We start from the raw sequence: 7605 nt of genomic DNA, 5'->3' as shown, positions 1-7605 counted from the left end.
CCGAAGACACGCAAACAGCTCCAGCGGTTTTTGGGGTTTGCCAACTTCTACCGCCGCTTCATTCGTGGGTATAGTCAGAAGACACTCCCCCTCACTAACCTCACGTCCTCCAAGATTCCCTTCAGGTGGACGCCCGATGCTGAGGGGGCATTCAACCGCCTCCGTCTGGCCTTCACTAATCCCCCTGTTCTGCGTCGTCCCGACCCGGATCTCCCGTTCACAGTCGAGGTTGACGCATCCGAGTCCGGAGTAGGAGCCGTCCTGTCCCAGCGCTCTCCCACGGACCAGAAGCTACGTACATGCGCCTTCTTCTCCCGCCGGCTTAGCCCCGCCGAGGCCAACTACGACGTCGGCAACGGGGAACTGCTGGCGATCGTCCTGGCCCTGCAGGAATGGAGACACTGGCTTGAGGGAGCGAAACACCCCTTCACCGTCTACACTGACCATAAGAACCTGGCGGCCATCCGGTCGGCCAAGAGACTAAACTAACATCAGGCCCGATGGTCACTCTTCCTCACCCGTTTTAACTTTTCTCTCACCTACTGCCCAGGGTCACAGAACACCAAGCCCGATGCCCTATCCCGCATCCATGAGCCGGCAGAAAGGGAGGAGACCACCACCAACATCCTGCCGTCCCAGCGCATCCTGGGTGCCCTGAGGTGGGAGGTTGAGAGAAAAGTTCAGCAAGCCCAGGGGATGACCCCCATCCCCAGGGGCTGCCCTAAGGATCGCCCGTTCGTCCCCCCCCCCCTCTTCGCACGGAGGTGCTCGTCTGGGGGCACACCTCCAAGATAGCCTGTCACCCAGGGGTCAACAGGACGATCCAACTCATCGCCCAACGGTTCTGGTGGCCGGGGTTCAGGATGGACATCACCCTCTTCGTAAAGGCCTGCCCGACCTGCGCCCGTGGGAAAGCCTCCCACCAGCCCCCGGCAGGACTCCTCCAGCTGCTACCGGTGCCGTCCAGACCCTGGTCCCACATCTCCGTCGACTTCGTGACAGGCCTCCCCCCTTCCCGTGGCAAGACGTTCGTCCTCACCGTAGTGGACCGATTCTCCAAGTCAGCCCACTTCGTCCCGTTAACCAGGTTGCCGTCCGCCATCGAGACGGCTCAACTTCTGGTTAACCACGTCGTCCGTCTCCACGGGATTCCGACGGACATCGTGTCGGACCGGGGACCGCAGTTCGTGTCCAAGGTATGGAAACGTTTCTGTCGGTCCCTAGGGGCGTCGGCGAGCCTGTCGTCTGGATACCATCCCCAGACCAACGGACAGATGGAGAGGAAGAACCAGGACCTGGAGGCGACCCTCCGGTGCGTGTGCCTCCACAACCCGGCGTCGTGGACCCTGCATCTACCCTGGGTGGAGTACGCCCACAACTCCTTGGTCTCCGCAGCCACAGGTCGGTCCCCATTCATGTCCGCCTGTGGCTATCAGCCTCCCTTGTTTCCCACCCAGGAGGGCCAGGTGGAGGTCCCGTCTATTGAACATCACCTCAGACGGGCCCACCGAGTTTGGAAGGAGACCAGGGATGCCCTGACACGCACCGCATCCCGGAACCAGCGGGTGGCGGACCGTCATCGGAGACAGGAACCCAGCTACCAGGTCGGGCAGGAGGTGTGGCTGTCCACGAGGGACCTTCGGCTGGCAGGGTCTTCAGCCAAGCTGGGCCCACGCTTCATGGGTCCCTTCCCCATCGAGGCCATCCTCAGCCCGGTCTCGGTAAGGCTCCGGCTGCAGCCCACCATGAGGATCCACCCCGTATTCCACGTTTCCCTCCTCAAGCCAGTGGAAACCAGCTCCTTAGCCCCCACGCCCACCCCCCACCAACCCCCTGGATGTTGGCCGACGGACCGGTCTACACCGTGCGGGAGATACTGGACTCCAGGCGCATGGGCAGAGGAGTACAGTACCTGGTCGACTGGGAGGGCTATGGACCGGAGGAACGACAGTGGGTCCCACGTGCCTGGATCCTCGACCCGTCTCTCATCCGGGCGTTCCATGCGGCTCACCCTTCCAAACCTGGTGGGCCGCCAAGAAGCGTCCGTTGAGCGGGGGGCACTGTCACATCTCGCCCCGCCCCTCCTGTCACCTCCTCCGCTGCTCCCTGGAGACGGCCCCTCCCATCATCACGCACCTGGGTTCCCACAGCTGTTTGTCATTCCCTTGATTGTGCCTTCTGACTATATTTACCGATCGCGCAATACCGTCTTCGTCGGAGTATTCTGAAAGCCACCATTGCTACTTCCATGCCGTCAGGTCTGCCGTCACCGATCGCTCACTTACCTCTCCCTGCTGTTATTTTTGCATGCGTGCCTCAGTAAAGACTTTTTGTTCACAAGTATCTGTCTCGCCGTGTATTTTGGATCCAACCTCCCCGCTTTCCTTTCGTCACTCGAGCCCTGCCCTCAAGCCTCGAGTGCCGTGACACACTGAACTCTTGTTAGCCAAGGGAGACACACCGCCGGAGAGTTGCTTTCCACGTTCTACCTTTCTGTTGATTAAAACCTAAATAATATCAAAGCAGTGATAGAAATGATTGTGAATGAGTTGCATTTACATTCTGTGTTTCCATTTGTAGGTTTATGACCTACTTCACTGCTCGTCTACCAAACAAAAAGAACCAATGTATTCAAAACTCAATCAACAATAAATAACGAGAGTGAGTTGTATCAGTGTGGTCTCTCGGGTATCCCTTTCGGTGGGAAAACGTGGAAACGTAAATTGACCGAACAGTATTTATCTGGTCATTTTGGGCTGAAAAAGTCGGAAATCCACAGATGTGGATGCGATAGTGGCCCACGCTCAGTCAGGACAGGTCGAGCGGAACGTACCCCGACGAAGGCGATGGTGCCAATCGATCTGCCCGCCGGCAGCCTGCTGACAAGACAGCACATCACCATTCACGTCAGTCATTCAGTGAGCGATTCGGTGAGGCGATCAGACGAGGGCGGCGTCAGCCTACTTGTTAAACGATTTGTGGCCCAGCAGTCCATAATACTTGGCCAAACCGAGCCTCGGGGGCAAGGTTCGCCGCGGCGATTTTCTGGACGGCCGACGTTTCCGGGTGGGCCTCGGGCTCAATGTCCGCCGGGGCTGCGTCCACGTCCGAAATCAACGCTTTAATCTGACGGATGAAATAAGAGGACGTCAACGGCGCCAACCAAAGAGGAATACGTTGCAATGGCCTGTCTACTCACCCAATCGGCCTGCTCGGGCGCCAGATCAGTGGCAGCTTCCTGCATTGACGTCTGAAATGGTGACAAAAGGGTAGCTTGATTCACAACTTTGGCAACGGCAAACAGACGAGTGATCTGTCATTCGCGAACGAGCTGGTTCTTAGAGCCGGATCTCTGAAGTGAACCAAGGAGCCCACTTTTTTTCTCCCCTCTATTCCTCGCCCCCAGTCTTCGGTTAAAGCCGCACGTGATTGGTCAATATTCGTAGTAGAGGAGGGAGGGGAGAATGACAGACACACGCAGCAGTAAGAAGGGGGATTAGGGTAGACAGGTGGACAAATGTAATCACATCATGCTATTATTATTATTCAATTATTACACAGTGAGACCTCATCTTACGAAATTAATTGGTTCCTAGACAGAGTGTGTAAGCCAAAAAGTGTGTATCACAAAAAAAAAAAAAAATTAAACCATTAATGAATTACAGTAAAGTCTCATTATATCGATATCGGTTATATCGATAGTACCGCTTATTACAATACTATTTCTATGAACGCAAGAGAAAATTACATGCGCGCAGGATCGGATATATCGATAGTCCGGTTATATCGATATTTTTTTGGACTCCCGAGAATATCGATATAACGAGACTTTACTGTATTATAAATAACCATTAATGAAACCATTAAAATGGGAATACTCCGTTCCCGGGTTTCCATAAAATACACTTTTCAACTAAATAAGCCTTAAAACTACACACAACACACCTTATTCTATGTATAATAAATGTGCTATCGTATTGTAATGAAAGAAATACACTGCACTGTATAATAAAGTCACTTTATTAACATTTGTGATGGTCATTGATGGCTTGATGGAATGGCATTGGAGGTCCGAGGTCAAAGGGAATTGCTGTTTGGAAAGAGAGTCACATTCCATAAGGACTGTAATTAAAGAAATAAACTGTGCTGTAAAATAAAGTTGTATTTACCTTTTTGATGGTCGTTGATGGCTTATTGAAGGAGTCACTTTCCATAAGGACTGTTTGTAACTTAACCTCTGGTGTGGCTTCTCTTCTTTGCTTCTTTGGAGACTCATCATTTTTGCTGATTAAAAACCTCTTAATTGACACCTGTTGCTTTCTGACTTGTCAGGTCTTACGAAGCTGAGGCATCACATTATCGTTCATCATGTTGATGATTGTCATAGCCACAGTCTTTTCTGGATGGAACTGTTCGGTAGAAGACTGCACATCATTCCACTTTGCCAACATTGCCTTGAGCTCACTTGATACTGCAGCCATCTCCTCCTCGCCGTCAGATGTTCTCGAACCATCCGTTGCTGGCTTTAAAATCCTCAATAAGCGCCGAACTTTCAGGTTGGCGCATGGCGATATCAGCGTGAATTAGCCGTGCTTTCTCGCATAAAATAGCTTTACTCACGCTGTCGCCAGATAGCTGCTTTTCGTTAATCCAAATTAACAGAAGTTTTTCAACATCTTCGATTGCCCGAGACCGTCGCTTTGAGAGCACGGAAACACCTTTTGCAACAGACGCACCTTTGGTGGGTTCTCTGTTCCGGAGAATGGTAGCAATGGTTGATTTAGCATAGCCGTGTTCGGCCACTAAATCACACAAACGCACACCTCGTTCGTGTTTTTCAATTATCTCCTTCTTCTCAGCAACTGTGATTTTATTTTGGGTCTTCTTGGGCTGAACACGAGCCTGTGGTGGGTTTTTTTTTCGTCCCATAATAGTAAAATTATCAGCAAAAAGCTCCAAGGAAGCGATCGACGTGTGCATTCAATGAGAGGCGGAGTGATCTTCGGCGGAAGCACACGACCGAACAGCGCTCCAACCGGCGTTACTTTCCACACCCCCTCTCATTGAATGCACACGTCGATCACCTCCTTGGAGCTTTTTGCTGATAATTTTACTATTATTGGACCGAAAAAAACCCAACCACAGGCTCGTGTTCAGCCAATGAAGACACAAAATAAAATCAGTCGCTGAGAAGAAGGAGATAATTGAAAAACACGAACAAGGTGTGCGTTTGTGTGATTTAGTGGCTATGCTAAGTCAACCATTGCTACCATTCTCCGCAACATAGAAGCCATCAAAGGTGCGTCTGTTGCAAAAGGTGTTTGTTTCCGTGCTTTAAAAGCGACGGTCTCGGGCAATCGGAGAAGTTGAAAAACTTTCTGTTAATTTGGATTTGGACAGCGTGAGTAAAGCTATTTTAAGTGAGAAAGCACGACTAATTCACGGCGATATCGCCATGCGCCAATCTGGAAGTTCGTCGCTTATTGAGGATTTTAAAGCCAGCAACGGATGGTTCGAGAACATCTGAGGGCGAGGAGGAGGAGATTGCTGCAGCATCAAGTGAGCTCATAAAGGCAATGTTGGCAAAGTGGAATGATGTGCAGGCTTTTACCGAACAGATCCATCCAGAAAAGACTGTGGCTATGATAATCATCAACATGATGAACAATAATGTGATGCCTCAGCTTCGTAAGACCTTACAAGTCAGAAAGCTACAAGTGTCAATTAAGAGGTTTTTAATCAGCAAAAATGATGAGGAGTCTCCAAAGAAGCAAAGAAGAGAAGCCACACCAGAGGTTAAGTTACCAACAGTCCTTATGGAAGGCGAATCTCCTTCCATAAGCCATCAACGACCATCAAAGAGGTAAATACAACTTTATTTTACAGCAGTTGATTTCTTTAATTACAGTCCTCGTGTAATGTGCCTCTCTTTCGTTACACGCAGCGACTCAAGAGTAAAATCAACGTGTGGGAAGCCGTTTAAAATCGCGTCGGGGGTGATCGTGAAATGAAAAGTGAAATCGGATCGCAAACGAGAGAGACCATTTCTCGGCCCACAGTGTTTGGGGTGGCTGCAAAAAAAAAAAAAAAAAAGCTTACAGCACCTGGTATTCCCAGGCGGTCTCCCATCCAAGTACTAACCAGGCCCGACCCTGCTTAGCTACCGAGATCGGGCGTTCTCAGGGTAGTATGGCCGTAAGCGAGGGAATCTGCCAGAAAATCCCTCTTTATAGTGTTGCAGGGAGAGCGTCTTTCTTTGCTCATGGTGTTCGTTCTTGTCGGATGATGGTTATTTGGTTTTACAAATACAGGCTTGAATCGATGAAGGTGTTATTTGTGTCGTGTTGTCAAATAAGGCGCATGTGAGTCCAGCTGATGCGTTAACGTGGGTAACTTTTCTTTGACTTCCAATGCAATACGTTTCGTCCATTCATTCCGGGTAGAGTGAACGCTGGCGCGAATGGTTGCCTCTGTTCACTCGCACAAAAAAAAAAAAAAAACGTTCTTATCCCGTGACTGTAAAGTGGCCTTTAGAGCTTTGAAAGGCTGTTAAAATGTTATGTATAACTATGAATATTATGTGGTGAAATGGTTGATCACGAGATCAGTGTCGCTGTGTGATTACGTCAGCAGAGGGCGTCAAGGACCAGACGGACAATAATCATAAAAAATGTCAAAAGAAAAGGATAGGGAATTAAACCCAAAATGCTGAAGATACTAAAAGGAGAGGAGTAGCGTTACCTTACATTGCAGGGCTGTCTGAAAAACTACAGAGTCCTTTGGCAACACAAATTTCCTACTTATTTCAAACCGATAAACACTTGAAGGCAAAAATGAGTACATCCAAAAGATAGGCTGTCAAATGAAAAACAAAGTAATGTAGTTCATTCAATACATTGGAAAAATGAAAATTATAAAGAGCAAAACATGGGGGAGACTAAACAAATTCTCAAAAAAAAAAATACTTTATCAACACCGTTGGGATAATACTAGTGGGCCTCAATCTGCAGTACATATGCACCTTAAAGCTAGCTACCGCTCATTTGACGACAATGAGGTTAAAATTGTAGCGAAAGGAAAATAGATGGTTTGAAAGGGGAGTAAAAGAAGCTGTCCAGCACGCAGAAGCCCAGTTCTGCTTCGCGTACGAGTACTGTCATGACCGTCCCCCATGCGGACAGCTCCCTCTTCCGGAAAGCCATATCGTTACACGCAGCGACTCAAGAGTAAAATCAACGTGTGGGAAGCCGTTTAAAATCGCGTCGGGGGTGATCGTGAAATGAAAAGTGAAATTGGATCGCGAACGGGAGAGACCATTTCTCGGCCCACAGTGTTTGGGGTGGCTGCAAAAAAAAAAAAAAAGCTTACAGCACCTGGTATTCCCAGGCGGTCTCCCATCCAAGTACTAACCAGGCCCGACCCTGCTTAGCTACCGAGATCGGACGAGATCGGGCGTTCTCAGGGTAGTATGGCCGTAAGCGAGGGAATCTGCCAGAAAATCCCTCTTTATAGTGTTGCAGGGAGAGCGTCTTTCTTTGCTCATGGTGTTCGTTCTTGTCGGATGATGGTTATTTGGTTTTCCAAATACAGGCTTGAATCGATGAA

The 7605-nt window shown here is 49.6% G+C and overlaps 1 long non-coding RNA gene, 1 other non-coding gene and 1 pseudogene across 2 annotated transcripts; all 3 read right to left on the bottom strand.

Annotated features, from left to right (window-relative positions):
- Positions 1–1854: 1854 nt before the first annotated feature.
- LOC148881220 (uncharacterized) lies at positions 1855–4982 on the bottom strand. Its single transcript, XR_016114094.1, has 4 exons — positions 4170–4982; positions 3200–3250; positions 2965–3126; positions 1855–2879 (listed from the first exon to the last, which is right to left on the bottom strand). It is a non-coding gene; the product is annotated as an uncharacterized LOC148881220 (long non-coding RNA).
- A 1110-nt stretch (positions 4983–6092) lies between these two features.
- On the bottom strand, positions 6093–6201 carry LOC148881219 (5S ribosomal RNA; annotated as a pseudogene).
- Positions 6202–7361: 1160 nt separating this feature from the next.
- On the bottom strand, positions 7362–7480 carry LOC148881218 (5S ribosomal RNA). Its single transcript, XR_016114095.1, has one exon. It is a non-coding gene; the product is annotated as a 5S ribosomal RNA (ribosomal RNA).
- Between the last annotated feature and the right edge of the window lie 125 nt (positions 7481–7605).

This window comes from Hippocampus bargibanti, unplaced genomic scaffold, assembly GCF_051943395.1.
Source record: "Hippocampus bargibanti isolate YZ-2025 unplaced genomic scaffold, ASM5194339v1 Contig00015, whole genome shotgun sequence".
In the NCBI taxonomy this organism is placed as follows: domain Eukaryota; kingdom Metazoa; phylum Chordata; class Actinopteri; order Syngnathiformes; family Syngnathidae; genus Hippocampus; species Hippocampus bargibanti.
The sequence above is the reverse complement of the archived record's forward strand: the minus strand, read 5'-3'. Positions and strand labels throughout refer to the sequence as shown.